A 16,752-nucleotide genomic window follows, 5' to 3' on the forward strand; every position below is an offset into this window, starting at 1 on the left:
GAAATAAAGCAAAGAAAAGGACTTAGCTCTTCAGTGAATCAACGGGTGCATCGTAGTCTGTATGCATAGGATTATTAAAGGCTTATGAAGTTAGAAGTAAAACTGCTATAGTGCATGCACGTTACGCTAAGTCCTGGGAAAACAGCTATAAATAAAAAATAGTTTCTCAAGAGGATAACGTTTCAGCCAACCAGATAAGTTTTGGCAGTAAAGATGCCAAGAGAGATGTGTGGTTTAGCTCCACTACAAGTTTAGGAAATGGTCAAACCAATATTAGACTATGCATGTTTATGGTATCCTATGGGAAATGTATGATGAAAAATTGGTCATAAATATTGTGTTTGATATTTGAATGAATTTTTAGTGGGTCAAGCAGTATACAAATGAGCCAAATTTCAAGAGCTAGTGTAATGAGTTATTAAATGTTTTTGCGGTCTCCTCAGCTCAACATTAACATGCATATGTATAACATAAACCTTCTTAAAGGGTTCATTAATGACTTTTCAAAAAGACCACTATATGAGCTGGCCACTTTCTAAACCTCAGCTTGTTACCTATCACACTGAAAATTCTGCCATTAAACTCTATAAAAGAAAATCTTGTACTTCTTGTTAAGTCATCCCATAAACAACTAGCTACATAATATCTAGTCCCTTGGCAGTGTCAGCATAATAGTTTCATAATTTTTTGGTTGAAAGTTGTTATACCAGTTTCAACCTCAGAATACATTATTTTCAAAAAATATCAGTTCCTGGTGGAGCATGCCCCCAGACCCCTTAGATTCAAGTATGAGTGCAACAGAAAATTTGGAAACCAATCAGTAATGGCTACCACACATGTACATAATTTCTTGGGATTGGTGCATGTTTCCAGCCTTGACAGCAACAAAGTGTTTCAGGTATTGGAATCAGATATGCAAAGTGGTGGGACCTTCACTTTGTGTAGGTGTATTGTGGGTTTCAGTTGTTGAGTATTGAAGTTGCTACACATGTTGTATCATTCATCGGCTCCTATGTCTCCTGTCTACTGAGCAGCATGAAATGCCTCCGCCTTACATTTTACAATAAAAGCACTAATGTTGATATAAGTCTAAAGATATCACAACAGGAGTATATAACAACTAACTGCAGTGCCTGGCTTTTATTATGAAAGACTTGTGAGTACTTTGATGTATATGAACATATCTTGTATAAACACAATTATCATCAATGGCAGATCTAAGTGGGTTTCTGTGGTTTTTACAGAAATCTCTAGACAGTGGCAGTCTGACTACGTAGCTCTATTATTGTTGTAGATATATATTGACAATTTGTCATAGTCAGACCTGGTCATGGATCATAGCAAACAACTAGCTATACATACCATTGTATTTCAGTACTGCAAGCATGCATGCAATTTCATATAGTTGACTTACATTATAATCAGTAACACTGTACTTTCACCTCCTATTGTACTAAAAACGATTGAGACACTCTAATAGAGCAGTCAAGTAACTACTCTAATAGAGCATTCAAAGCTATAGCTTAGTCACAACTTGTTATACAGTTACAGTTTAAATCATTAATTACTAACACCTTATAGCCAACTAAAAATAGATTTTAGAGCTTCTAAATTCTCAGAATTGTCCTCAGATGCCTTATTATTTAACTAACAATTTTTAGAAACTACTTTCTAAAAATCTGGCATTTAATTTTGTTTGCTAGCTTTGCACATTTAATGTTTGATTGATTCTACATTTGAGTCAGGGCTTTTGATTGCCTATGGTTGTACTTTCAAAGAACCGACAATCAGAGAATGAGATTATATAGCTATATAGGGCTAATCGCTTGAAGTATTTCAAAATAATACATCAAGGTGCTATTGAGAGTATTACATTGTAACACATTCATTTATTGGATTAATTTTCAAAAAAATGGATAAACAGTATTATACAATACTACACAAAATTAAATGACTCACAGACATACAAATCATATACTATCATTGCAATGCTATATAGAATTGAATAGATCCAGAGTCCATATGTGCTTTAAAAGTCTGGATCAGGGCCGCCCACAGGGGGGGGGGGGGGGGCAACTGGGGCATTTTGCCCCGGGCCCCAGCCTGAAAGGGGCCCCAGGAGGCTCCATGAAGGGCCCCCTGAATACCTATTTAAAAGATCGATATACTCTAATAGAGCAGTCAGATCTAAATACTCTAATAGAGCAGTCACAGTATTCTTCAGAGGAGCAGTTTAGCAAGCTTATAGATAAGGAGATATGGTTGGTGATGGGTAGTTATTGTCATTGCCAGCAGGTTGTGACCTTTTTTTTTTTTTTTTTTTTTTTTGGTCTTCACCTTACAACTTGGGTGAAGGGCCCCACTTTAACTCTTTGCCCTGGGCCCCTTAATTTCTCTGGGCGGCCCTGGTCTGGATGGCATGTTCAGCAAGACCATTAGTAGCTGGATGGTATGGCAATGATGGTATGTGGTGGATACCATTACTCAGCCAAAATTTCTTCATCTCAGCACTAATGAAAATGGAAGCATTGTCTGTCACTAGAGAAGTGGAATACTATGAGTAGCAAATTAACGGGATTGGAAGTTTATCCATGGCCACTTCTGAGGTTGATGATGATACTGGAAATACAGCTAGCCATTTGAAGTGTGCATTTATGACAAATAGGAACATTTTTGTTTTCCTGTATTATCAAGATGTAATCTGACCAGGGTTTATCCGGCCATGACCATATATGGTTGTAGAGGAGCTGAAGGAGAAGCAGGCCTACTAGCTTGACATGGCACACAATATTTCACTTTTTGCTCAATGTCCTTATCAATTCAGGGTGCGTGCTCTACTCTTCTTTTGAGATGTGCCTCATGTACTTCCTCCAACAGTGGCTTTCTCCCTGGGGGTGGAATAACCAATCGGCTTCCCCACAACAAACATTGATCAGTCATGGTCATGGACAATAACTCTTTTGACAAAGTAAGATTGTAGCTCAGCTGGAACACTTGTTGGCCAACCAAATTGAATGTAGCAGTAGATCTTTGACAACAATGAGTCACTGCGTGCCCAAGTATGAATCTGGGAAACTGTAATTGGTGTAGAGTCTATTTTTTTCTAACATCAAAACTACCTCAGCTGGAACTGGTGTGCTCTCAGGTCAGTCAGGTAGAGGTAAACGGCTTAATGCATCAGCATTACAATGAGCTTTACCCGGACAGTGCTCGACACTATACGCGTACATAGACAATGTCAATGCCCATCTTTGAATGTGTTGTGAGACCATAGTTGAAATTGACTTGTCAGGATTAAACAATGTTTGCAAGTGGATTCTTTTCTGAAGAGAGTAAACATTTCAGCCAACCAGATGATTAATGGTGACAGCAAAGGAGTCAACAACAATTTGGCTCCATTACAAGTTCAGAAAAGGGTTGTAATGAACACTGTACTTTTATGGCTTCCCATGTATGGTGAAAATTTTGATTGGCTGTAAATATCATGTCAGAAATTTAAACGAAAGATTTTTAGCGGGCCAAGCAGCACTACAAATGAGCCAAATTTCAAGATCATGTGTAATTGTATCCATTAGTTATTAAATGTTTTTGAGGATCCAACTCAATGTGTACTTACTATAGGCTACCACATCAGGATGCGTGCTCTACTCTTCATTCGAGATGTGCCTGGATGAGCTTCATGTAGTTCCTCCAACAGTGGCTTTCTCTCTGAGGGTGGAATAACCATTCGGCTTCCCACAACATATATTAATCAGTCGTGGACAATTCATCTCTTTTAGATTGTAGTTTAGCTGGAACACTTGTTGACCAACCAAACTGACGTAGTGGTAGACCTTCGACAGCAATGAGTCACTGCATGTGCAAGTACGAATCTGGGAAACTGTAATTGGTGTAGAGTCTATCTTTCCTAACATCAAAACTACCTCAGCTGGAACTGGTGTGCTCTCAGGACAGTCAGGTAGAGGTAAACGGCTTAATGCATCAGCATTACAATGAGCTTTACCTGGATGGTCTATACACATACATAGACAATGTCCCATCTTTAAATGCATTGTGAGACCATAGTTGAAAGTGACTTGTTAGGATTGAACAATGTTTGTAAAGTTTTATGATCAGTATACATGGTAAACTGAAGTAGGAATGGAACTTATTAATCCCAAACACTTAAAAAAGTCCTTCTCACTGTATATGTGAGTATTTCTGCTCTGGTTTGGATAGCGTGAGTGAGGCATATGTTAAAATTTCCCGCAGTTGTACACAACTCTCCACTTCTTCAACTGAGATTCATGAGGCCAATCAAAATTTTCACCAAACATTTCCTAGGGGAAGCCATATAAGTACAATGTCCCTTCCCCGAACTTATAATGGAGCTAAATCATATGTGTCTTTTGTTGACACCTTTGCGATCATCTGGTAGGCTGAAATGTTTAACTTTCTTGAGAAAAAATATCACTTTTAATTTTTAGCTGTTTTTCAGGATCCATCTGAACTTGTACATACTATATAGTAAGACACTAAAGAGCAAAAAAATAAAATAAAAATAAAATAAATGGTCACAGCCTGAGATTGCCAAAAGTTCATAAAAAGTCTGTAGATTATTTTGGTTCACATGCAAAGAAGACAAAAAGTTCCAAAAGGTTCATACATTATTTCAGGTTCACAAACAAGACAAAGAGTTCATAAATCTGTGAACTTTATTCACAACATGGCAACACTGGGATCAAGGGCCTGGATATGTAGGGTTTCCACTGCATAATAGAAAAATGCCTCTTTGTTGTTTCTGGTGATTTTAGATTGATAAAATAAAACCAATAGTCCTAATTTATTATTGAGAAACGACATTCTCATTTGGTGTGGCCTAATAGCTATATTGGATGTTTTCGTGCATGCTACACAGTTTGTGTCTTGCAGAGGTTTTCAGGTTGGTTGTTCATAAATGATTACATAAATGTACTTGTGCAGTAAATGATCAATGAAATTTATCAGAATTAACTCGTATTCAAATTCACTGCTCAAATGGCTTTGGCTATTTATTGCACGCCATAAGGCAATATGGACTGGGTCACTGATGTTGAGGTATTTGTTAAAACTACCCTCGAACTGCTCAATAGTCCAACTGTCCTCACCAAATACTGTAGTGAAGAAAGTCTTGTAGATCTTTGCAATATTTTTTCCTTGTGCACCTGAAGACATTCTTTGGATTGTCAGACTTCCAAATTTTCCCATATCACTAGCAAACATTCTTCCCCAGTTATTATGAACCTGAAACTGTTTTAAACTTGTCAGGGTAGATGCACAGTCCGTCAAGTAATTCCAGAACTTTTCTGAACTATATTCTTTGTAGTCAATAAAATGTGTGAATACTTTTTCGACTCGAACCATCACACCAAAGTATTTCCCACCATCATATTTGACTCTACTATCACGCTTCAATTTTTGCAAATATTGTTCACTCTCTTCAACTGTCCTTCTGCTGGGCAGTAGCCCTACAGCAACCGTGTTGTCATTGGTTAGTTTAACATCTTTTAAATTCACTCTCCCACTCCGTATGCCCTTCCAATGAGAAAATATAACTGTAACACTATTGGGAAGGTAGGAGCCAAGTATGTGTTGTGTAAATGTGGTCACAGCCATTGGAGATGAATTAGCAAATATGATATACACTTTACGAACAAACTTAAATCCTTCCTTTTTAAAATACGACATTGCTTCACCTGGAAATTCAATTCCAACACATTCTTGTGAGTTAGTATTACTACTAGGATTATCGATAACATTGACTACAGTATCTTTAACCGAATTACGTCGGTTTGATTTTGGTGTTGTAACAACTACAAGAATAGTCTCTCTGGAAGCATGTGCTATGAAGTCTTCCCAAGACACTAGCTCTGAACTTTTTCTCTTTGATGATTGCTCATTCCAGAAATCCCTGTCATAGAGGTCACCAAATCTTGCTGGATGTGACAGTCCAGCAACCATTGGTTCAAATGACATCCCATAATTCATAAAAAATGGTTCTACAACCTTCATTCCAGCAGTATTAGCCCAATACTGTAGCCCCCACAGGTTCCTGGCAGCTGCTGTCTGTTGTTCATATAGTCGATAAGGTAAAACGTAACCGTATGATGCTTTATGAGACAACACATCTTTGTTAGGAGTTAAACTTTTACCTTCAATGTTACTATTGCTACTAAAGTTATCTGTTACTCCATTGCCAACCATCTCTTGCAGTTTACTGTCATCATAGGTATCAGTCTCTTGCAGTGCCTTCTTGGGAGTATGTTCAATTACAACTTCTCTAATATAATGTCTATTATTAAACGTGTAGTCCTTGTTAGCTACCGGTTGCTGGTTGTATGGACTATAGTACGAGTTATATACTAAACCACCAATAATAATGTTTGTTAGTAGGAAGATGACAGTGATACAGTAGCAAGTTATCAAATTGTTTGTAAATTTTGTCTTTACCCTGTATAAACATAGTATGTTTTAGTCATTCAAATAAACATCAAATTGCAATACAAATGCATGCATTCAGAACTATAACACAAAAGCAAGCAATTACAGCATACAATGGAGTGTTCAAGACATAAAGTATTAATCATACAGTAAAGACATATTGGGTCCACCTCAAAACAAAAGGGCACTCACCAAAATGTTATCACTAAAAACCACTATATCAACATTCTCCAGCTTTTATGGAAGAGTCTTAGTGCTTCTAAATTAACTTTATTGTTCAATTTAAGAAAACCTGTACAGAAGCACCAATATTGAATCACAAAAATTGTGCAAAAATCCATTTTTTGCTCTGCCTGCCAGTCCACAGTTATAAGCTAGAGAGGCTAAATGACTCAATGTGTACAGACCACACCACTTAATTGTCTTATTACCGTATAGCGGGTTATTTACGAAAACATAAATTTGCATCAATCACAATTATGAAGATACATGAATGTTTGTCAAAACTGGCTTACTGAAAGAATAACCCCATCCCTGTGTACTGGAGAGGAGATTGGGGGAATCTCCAGTGAAGCAAATTTATACTGGCTCGATCATGCTTGATGGTATCTAGTTAGCTATCTACCATAGATTCTAGAGCAGACGGCATCAATTCACATTCTGGATCACCTGTTTTCTGGTTATTGGCACAGTAATGCCACAGTTTACCCATTATTATCAGTAATACAGAGCTAATTAAATTTGAGGAATATACAAGCGTATCGCCGAAAGTTGGACCGTTGCTTTCACTTGTGGGAATTTATTTTTGAAGAACAACCGGATGTGGGAATTTATTTTCGAATAGAAGGGCCTCTTCGAAATATCTAAAAATTAAAACACATTGAAAATTACCAGCTATGTATACAGTACCAAGGCATGTCAATAACGCTCAGAACAGAGGCTCAATTAAGTCACCAGTGAGATCAAGACACTCTAATAAAGCAGACACTCTAACACAACAGTCATGTACGATAATCTGCAGTAATGGAATAGTAACACGTGTACACCATAGCTATAACAAAAAGTTAACAGTGCATTTTAAAAATTATTATTTAAAACTGATGTAGAGAACCAAGTGATAAAACTAGAGATAAACACAGGAAAATTTGGTAATTTTCCCACATAGCTACATTATCATCATTAATTTCACTCCTATATCACTTGGGTTCCTACTTGGTTAAAAAATAAGGATTTTACATACACTACTGTAGTACTATATAGCAAGTAATAATCTCAATCATAAAAATAAAAAATAGTAAAACAAGGAACAAGGAACAAGTGAGGTCTCCTATACATCTGTAGATATACTAGTAGACATCACATCCCTAATTCAGTCATAGTACTGAAGTAGGGAATAAGTGCTCACTACTATATGTGCAGGAATAGGTGACCTCCCTTGTTCCTTGTTTTACTACTTTTTTTTTACTTTATGAACACTAATCAAAATTAAAATTCCCTTTTTAAACATAATTACGACTGGTGAACTAGCACATACTGTATCAATCAAAAGAAGGAATGGCACTAGACAATGTAGACATAGCATAAAGTTAATTTAGCATCTAAACACACGTCCCAACTATCATCTACTGAAGAGTTAAGTGGCCATTATGCTTTGTTTTCAGCTATGTTCAGTCCCATTACACAGCATTACAAACAAAGAATAGTACAAGAAGCACATGCACAGATCATGACAGATGCCTATTAGAATACCACAGTACATACAATACATACATCATGGAGTTTTCCTCTTTTGTGTCCTATTTCTTTTTGCAAACAGCACAAGGTGTCCATTTTTGCAGTAGCACATATTTGGCTTCCCTGTACTGAATATCATGTATAGTAAGGTACGTCCATATTTTTCATAGTGGCTGGATTGATTGCAGGGGGGGCTGAAGTGACATCTAACATTGCAAAAATAAACCCATAGTCTTAGCTGCCATCAAGTGGTGCATGCTTACATGAAGGTATCATAGTCAGTCAGCAGAAAATTTCACTAAATATATACGATATGTATATATTTTTTTAACTTTGTAGCAACCAACTTATTGAAAGCATTTACCATACAGTAACAGTGGGAACTTCAGCTAAGAGAGATAACTATTATTCTTGCCCATCATCCCTATAAAACAATTCAGATAACAGCTAATGTCAGTAAGCACATAATACACTTGGTGTCCCCTCGCATTTAGCTTGGTCTTTATTACAAACAATGCAACAAAAGACTGAAACTGGGGGAGTCAGTGGGTGGCCCATTGACTTGGATAGTAAGCCGCAGATGTGATCCAGGGATGCACTAAACCTACATTTCAGGCCTATTAATTGATTGTGTTATAGCAGGCAACAGCAAAAGGTAATAAAGCTTTGTTCATAAACACTGTTAAATGAATGCACAAGCTGGGCATGACTTCAACTGGATGATTTGAAACATTGTTCACTGTGCAGTGACATTGAAAACTAACAAGAATTGTATATACATGGATAATATGAAAATGTTTACTGTATGGGGGGGAGAGGGGTTGATGGGTGAAACTTTCACGGATTTCATGTCTCATTGCCTAAATTTGGTAATCAGCTGCAGCTATTATCAGTGAAATCATCATCATTACTCCATCATTACAATGTTTGATGATGGTATGAAGTAATAATCTGACTTGCTTACATATTGTAGGCAGGCAGTCTAGATGGGGTTGAATCTCAATGTCCGGGAGAAAACTGTAACCCTTTCACTTCGTAAGAGTAATGGGATACTACTCTAATAAAACAGTCAGCTAAGTTTAGGATTTTAATCAATATTGAGCCACCTGTCCACATCAGTTTTCTGATCTGAAATATCAACAATAAGATTATACATGCACCACATAATTCTAGCCTTGCATGTAGCTTATATATTCCTTGTGGCTCACTTATAAGGAATGTGCTTAAATGATTAAGTACTTTCAGCAGGTGCCACCATACTTTGCTCTACTGTGAATGCTTAACCAGAACAGTTTGCTTGCCTTTTACTGCAAAAGTTTAGCCAATCAAAACTTTCCTCCTATCTGATATCTTCTCTGTGCTTTTAAGGGGCATGTTATTCGTACTAGTAATAGCATGGGTAGCAGTGAAATTTGGGATAAATACCACGAGTGTTGTATTGGAAATGGAGATAAATTTCACGAGGCGAAGCCGAGTGAAATTTGCCATTTCCAATACAACACGAGTGATATTTATCCCAAATTTCACTGCTACCCATGCTATTCCCAGTTAATACCATACTCGCTGCATATACCCATGCTGTGCATTAGCGTTGCTATGTAAGGTAAATGCGGGTATTTCCGGACAGCGTACAATTCCGGACACTTTGGTACCTTTATCAAGCTAGCCGAGGAACGAAACAACGGATTGCCTTGAAATTTCTGCTGTGAATAGCTATTCTTATAGGGATTATAAAAATCGAAAAGTGTGTTCTAGTTGATTCATTCTTGGGTGCTATACACGAAGTGTCCGGAATTGTGCGCTGTCCGGAAATACCCGCATTTACCTTACACAATTTGTCACTACGTACTAAACACGCGTCAACACTAATTGGCGCTACATTGTTAACATAAATTCTAGCCAATGAAATTGCAATTACAACTTTTCACTGCTACCAGTGAAATACGAGATAAATTTCACTGCTACTATTGAGACTTTTGTATGGGCAGTGAAACAGGTATGGTATTAAAGCACTGAATGATTGAAATACTCTAATAAAGCAGTCACATAACTGCTTTAAGCTCTACGCACTTCCCCTTTTCAAAATATACATTCCAGTAATGATCCTTCCCATTGCCACCATCAGAAGTCATTATAATCAATGTCACATAAACACTGTAAACAGGTCTCTGACCTTGAACGTATGGGTTAACAACGTTTAATTCGAGTGTCAAGACAACAGGTATTTACGACCCCACACAATCAAATAGTCACAACTCATACACTAGAAAAGTACCAAGTCACAGGTCAATACTTTACACTGAATACAGAAACACCAACATCCAGAATCAAAATTAATTCAACTAGTTAAGATACATTTGAAGTTGTTACAAGATATTAAACTTGCAAATGTTGGACTACATACTTAGTAATACAAATAGTTTGAAATTTTAAGTGCATGCAATTAGGGATCATAGAAATAAAAAGTTATGAAACAAGGGAGGTCACCTACACTTGCAGATATACTAGTGGACATTTAATCCCTGTACCCATGTCTGAGTTATGGATTAATTGCCCATTAGTATATCTATTCGTATATACTTTCTATGCCTGATACTTAATATTCTACTATACTTGTTTGTTTGCCTTTTTGCATAATTGACTGGTGAACCAGCACACACCACATCAAAAGAAAGAATGGCACCTGACTTCATATTACTGAACATGTGCCCATTGGTGAAATGGCCATTACACTACGTTTTCAGTTACCTGTGTGTTGAGCCTGTTACACAGTGATATACAAGTAAAGGACAATATGCAAAGTGCCTCTGTAATCAATCCAGTCATTACAGAAACTACAGACAGTTTCCATTACACTTGTAGGGTAGTCTACCCTACAAGTGTTAGCCATCATGTGCTGCCACAAATCAACATCTTGCACTGTCAACAAGAAGAAATCGGACACAAAGGACACAGATAACTCCATGATAAACACATTGTATGTACTGCAGTATGCCAAAGGCACCTGTAGGGCTGAAGCAACATCTAACAGTGAAAACATCATGCCTATAGCCTTATTCATTATTGAGTTACGTATGCTTGTCTGAAGGCATCAGGCAGGCAGGAAGTTAGTCAGTCAGCAGTAAATTATGCAAAATAAAAATAAAAAATCATTTTTTGTGGATTACCAAAATGTGGGAAAACCAGTCTTATTAGATTAGATTTTTCACCAAGAACACAAAGCTGCATAAACAAACTACCAAATTTCATTATTGGACTTGAATGGTTTTCTTTTGCTGGCTGCTTATCCCATACACAGTGGTGATCTGTATGAGTGGTCTGGGGCCCTAATGGAGCTCAAGCCAACCTATAGAGATGGCTGTACAGTTCCGTGGTGCTGAATAAAGACCTGTGCTATAAATGTACTTTCATTTTAGCCAGTTTTGAGACTAGAATGGCCCATAACTTGGCCTAATTCACCCCTACACTTTTCTCTTTAACTTTTAAACAGCCTCTTGTCCCGCCACCCATCCCTTTTGGAGCTCGCCTGATAGTCAACATCAAGTTAAAATTATCTAAAATGGCAATAAACTTAGCTGTTGACTACTTGCACAGCAGATGCTCTGAAAAGTAAGGAATTAATTTTGGTGTAAAATGTATGAAAATTTGGTACACGTTAAAACCGGCACTTCTCAATAGACGATAAGACCGGTTTTCCCAGACTAGGTCACAAATTTAGTAATATTGTAATTTTTGCGGAAGACCTTTTCCATGGGGGTGAAACATCGATCTCTAGTTTGTTCCATACAACTTGTACATAGGCTGTAATTTTGTGCTGTGGAAGGCTAAACCATTTGTGTACATCTGACCATCAATTCTATTATCTAATTCATATACCACATGAGCTAATGCATGCAATAAATGTTATGTGTACACTGGTAGAAGGTACAGGTGTAAATGTATAGGCAATGAAATAAAGCAAAGAAAAGGACTTAGCTCTTCAGTGAATCAACTGGTACATGGTAGTTTGTATGCATAGGATTACTAAAGGCTTATGAAGTTAAAAGTAAAACTGCTATAGTACATGGATGTTAAACTGAGTCCTAAGAAAGCAACTAAAAACAGAAAAGTATATGTCTCAAAAGGATAACATTTCAGCCAACCAGATAAGTTTTGCAGTAAAGATGTCAGAGAAGATGTGTGGTTTAGCTCCACTGCAAGTTTGGGAAATGGTCAAACAACTAATAGGCTATGCATGCTCATGGCTTCCTACAGGAAATGTATATTGTAGCTTCCTACAGCAATTATGGTGAAAACTGATCATGATTGGTCATAAATATTATGTTGGAGATTTGAATTTTTATTAGCGGGTCAAGCAGTACTACAAACTGAGCCACATATAGTGAAATCCATCCTTGCATGTACATGTTTATGAGGGCTCGACATTAACATGCATATAATGATATTATAAACCTTCTAAAAGGGTTCATTAAAGACTTCAAAAAGACTTCTGTATGAGCTGGCCACTTTCTAGACCTCCAGATTGTTACCAACCACATTGAAAATTCTTCCATTAAATTCTACAAAAGGAAATATTGTACTTTTTGATAAGCTGCAGTTCCATAAACAACTACATAATATCTAATCCCCTTGGCAGTGTCAGCATATTATAGCCTCATGATTTTTTGGATGAAAGTTGTCAACCTCAGAATACATATATAATTTTCAAAAAATATCAGTTCATAAGGCATGCTCCCAGACCCCTTAGATTCAAGCATGAGTGCAACAGAAAATGTGGAAACCAGTCACCAAATTCCTGGAGCCACTTTGATACTAAACCACCTGTAATAATGGTTAATTGCTGTGATTCCTCAGGATTGGTGCATGTTTCCAGCCTTGACACTGCTTGAAGGTTCTTAGTTTACTAATTTGTTAAGATGCCTTACTGTAGTTATACTGATAGTAAAGTGTCAGTAAACTTAAGTATATGGAACATAATTATTTTACTAAGTTTTAAACTCTCAGTAAAACATCAGTGAATGCGGGTTTACTGAAAAACTACTAAAATAACAAACAATTAACTGTTCCATATACTGGGGATATACTACTGTAGTAAACTAAGATACTTCAAGCAGTGTGACATATATCAACAAAGTGTTTGAGGTGTTGAATCAGGTATCCAAATTGCTTAGGATGGTGGGACCTTCACTTTGTGTAGGTATACAGGAGACATTGGAGCTGACAAATGATACAACACGTGTAGCAACTTCAATACTCACATGGCCAAACAACTGAAACCCACGATACAACTACCGAGTAGTGTGAAATGCCCCCGCCTTACATTTTACAATAAAAGCAAGAGTTGATTAACTCCTCTAATATTATAAGAAACTAGTTGGGTTTCTGTGGTTTCATTCCTTTTAGATTTAGCTTACTGGAAACTTTATTATATTGAGCGTCTGTCATACAACTATATACCTATATACCATGTACGTGTACTGTGTTTCCAGTACTGTGACACAAATTGCTACACTACTCATCAATAAGTATCAGTTCAGCTACTTGTAGAAATAGGAACCAGTAAAATGGCTGGACTGGATTGGCATTGATACACCACATTACAAAACTGTCTACCAATGAATTAAAGTCAAGACAGACAGTAAATTGTTTCTTGGACACAGTATATACTCAGTTCCTTCCATGTTACAATTGTGCACCTGTGGCATTGAACCATTTATGCCCCATTATATATTCCCATAGCACATAACAGTTAACACGCCCATTAGGTTTGTAGCTATCTAATTTGTAAACAGGCATCATGTTTAATCAAATGTGAACCTCATTGGCATAATTCCAACTATTACTTAAAATCTTCAATTTAATGGATTTTAAGTAAAAACAAAAAGCACTTCAAATAGTTATGTGGCATCAAAATACACTCCTTTATAAGGGAAGTGTTGATAATGAAAATAAAGCCTTGGTATGGCTTCCTTACATAAATAGGATAGCTACCTGCGCTTATAAAACAATAGCATTACAACATGTCCTTAAATGATCTCAATACACCACTACGCGTAGGGACCCGCCGATTATGTTCATAATTTTACCTATTATGCTATGCTGCACTGCTCAAAAATTCACCTATTATGCTTAAATTAATGCTCAATATTTACCTATTATGCTCAATTATGCTCAATGTCCATGCCTTAGTTCATATGCTTTGCTACTAGTTTAACACTGTATAGAAAGAAAAAAATGAGTGGCTGGAACACAAATAATAAATTCTTGCTGCATGCCTGCATGTAAGAGAAAAGATCGATATACTCTAATAGAACAGTCAGTTTGATGATTGTTCTATTAGAGTTACTGACTGCTCTATTAGAGTATATCGATCTTATTTTGCAATTGTCATTTTTCCAGCAAGAATTTACACTATCGTACAAATATTTAATATGCTGGCATTATGCTCAATGCTTTTAGGTACCTATTATGCTCAAAATTATCACAGCATTTCAGCTACCCTGATACGCGGCGCGTACATACGTATCTAACGTCGTCTTTTTTTACTAGACGATATGAATACGCGAACGTCTATACCCTTCGTCTAAAAGCGTATCTGTCGTAATGGTACCACTCCTTTAGACGAGGCTCGTATCGTGCCTCGTATCACGCGACGTCTACAGTCGTATAGTGCTAATAGATTATTCATTGTTCGCCATATAAGGGTACAACGATTATTGTTAATTATAGAATAGAGGTCAACTGATGGTACAACCATTAATTTTGCACAATTAAAATCGTTAAGTTATAGGTTCAATCTTTCTATCATCGCGGACTCTCGAAAGTGGCTGCATGCTGCTGTCCCGTGACAGTGAAAGTAGCTAGCTACATGTGTCGGCTTGTTCAGCTATAAACTGTAAGTATCTCTTGCTCATTATTGCCTGCAATGGTTTAAGAACAGTTAATATAAGCAACACATTGATCTTTTATTACCTGACTGAATCGAGCGCCACACAACAATTTTTTTGTTGCTGATAGCATAGTACAACTTCACCTGTATACATTAAAATAATAATTATGTAGCATATGTCGAATAGTACAAAATAGTTCAAGTGCATTAACTTTATGCATACTGTTTTGTCCATTATTGTTGTATTGTACTATACTTACAGGAAATGGACCAGTGTGCAGTTGCTGACAGAGAACATAGAAGAAACGAAGCACAATAACATGTGACAGAAGAATGACCCTGTGAAACTGAACTTTATTACAACTGAGACATGACCTGGATCAAATTTTACCTGTGCCAGAGCAATGATTCCTTTTCTTCAGACTGATGGACTGCCCTTACCACCACCCCAGTACTGGCTAGAATTACACAAATCACTTGAGAGTGCCACATTCATGGTAACCTTAGAGTAGGCCAGTTCGACATTTGATGTTAACAGAGGACAAGTGGATGACCAATACGATAATCTCATAAGCACACTACAGGTGGAAATGAAATTGATTTACACCTGCTTTATATGAAAAACAACACATAACACTCCAAATTTTTTTTGTACATACCTAATCCGAGATTTTTCAGTACACACAAAATTCCTTGAAGATGATCAACGCTGCATGTGTAGGCACAACTTTAAGTATAGCAGTCTAAAATCGTCCCTTTGTGGAACCAACATCATAGAACACATTTACCTGTAGGAAGACATTCAAGATTGCGGTCAACTGTTTATTTCTTCCGCGTCATGATTGGATGCCAATGTAAACCCTTCTTTGCTAGGAAATATTTCAACTTAAATTTACGTCTATTTTTACTTAAGTAATATGTAACATACAACAACTGATCCACGCTGGCTCATGCCAATGCACGACACTTACGGTGTTCTGTCATCACACTGACCAGCGACTGCCCGGCGTGGAGTATCTCGTTTTGTATATCCGGCGTAACTACTACGCAACTACACAGCAACTCTTCCACTGTGTCATGGTTTCGATACCTTAGAAAGCAATTGACACATGTAGAGCTTACGTCGAGCCTCATGTTCACTGTTGGACCGGCTTTCAAAATCTTCCACTGCTATCTCGTGATCACGTGCGTTTACTATACAATCCGGGCGTATTCGGTGACCACATCTTCACTAGTCCACCGGGAGAACAAGCTACGTGGCGGGAATGAATCGAGGAAGGTAACTTGACTTTACTGCTATGCTTGGTGATTACCTATACATACTAACACAGGTTTGCTGATTTCACCACCATCCTTTCCGGCGTCTCGTGTAGGCTAGGTGTGCTAGTTTCGAGGCTAGTTTCAATATTGAGGAGAGAAAGAATAAATGAGATAAGTCCATGCAGCGTAATTCTTTTTGTACAGATCAGGCTTTACAGGCTCCTTGAGCCTTCTTTACCTGTAAGATAAATACTAATACTTAGTTGGTAATATATTACAATGCGTAATTCATAATGCCTGTATTTATGCCGTGTATATTTTGGTCTTTACCTATGCACAGACAACTGAAATGAGACCATGCACAAGACCCGATACTGAGCATTGGATATAGGTTTGTCACAGGTCCATTT

The 16,752-nt window shown here is 37.2% G+C and overlaps 1 long non-coding RNA gene across 6 annotated transcripts; it reads right to left on the reverse strand.

Moving 5' to 3' along the window:
* Nucleotides 1–15,160: 15,160 nt before the first annotated feature.
* Nucleotides 15,161–16,575, reverse strand: LOC136255954 (uncharacterized). Of its 6 annotated transcripts, XR_010701228.1 has the most exons (5): nucleotides 16,011–16,575; nucleotides 15,742–15,951; nucleotides 15,474–15,689; nucleotides 15,343–15,421; nucleotides 15,161–15,226 (listed from the first exon to the last, which is right to left on the reverse strand). It is a non-coding gene; the product is annotated as an uncharacterized lncRNA (long non-coding RNA). The 6 variants fall into 6 exon arrangements; XR_010701231.1 differs by lacking the exon at nucleotides 15,161–15,226 and having other exon boundaries at nucleotides 15,235–15,660; nucleotides 15,742–15,791; nucleotides 15,871–15,951; XR_010701227.1 differs by lacking the exon at nucleotides 15,161–15,226 and having other exon boundaries at nucleotides 15,235–15,689; nucleotides 15,742–15,791; nucleotides 15,871–15,951.
* Nucleotides 16,576–16,752: the final 177 nt, after the last annotated feature.

Source organism: Dysidea avara, chromosome 5 (genome assembly GCF_963678975.1).
Source record: "Dysidea avara chromosome 5, odDysAvar1.4, whole genome shotgun sequence".
Lineage (NCBI taxonomy): Eukaryota > Metazoa > Porifera > Demospongiae > Dictyoceratida > Dysideidae > Dysidea > Dysidea avara.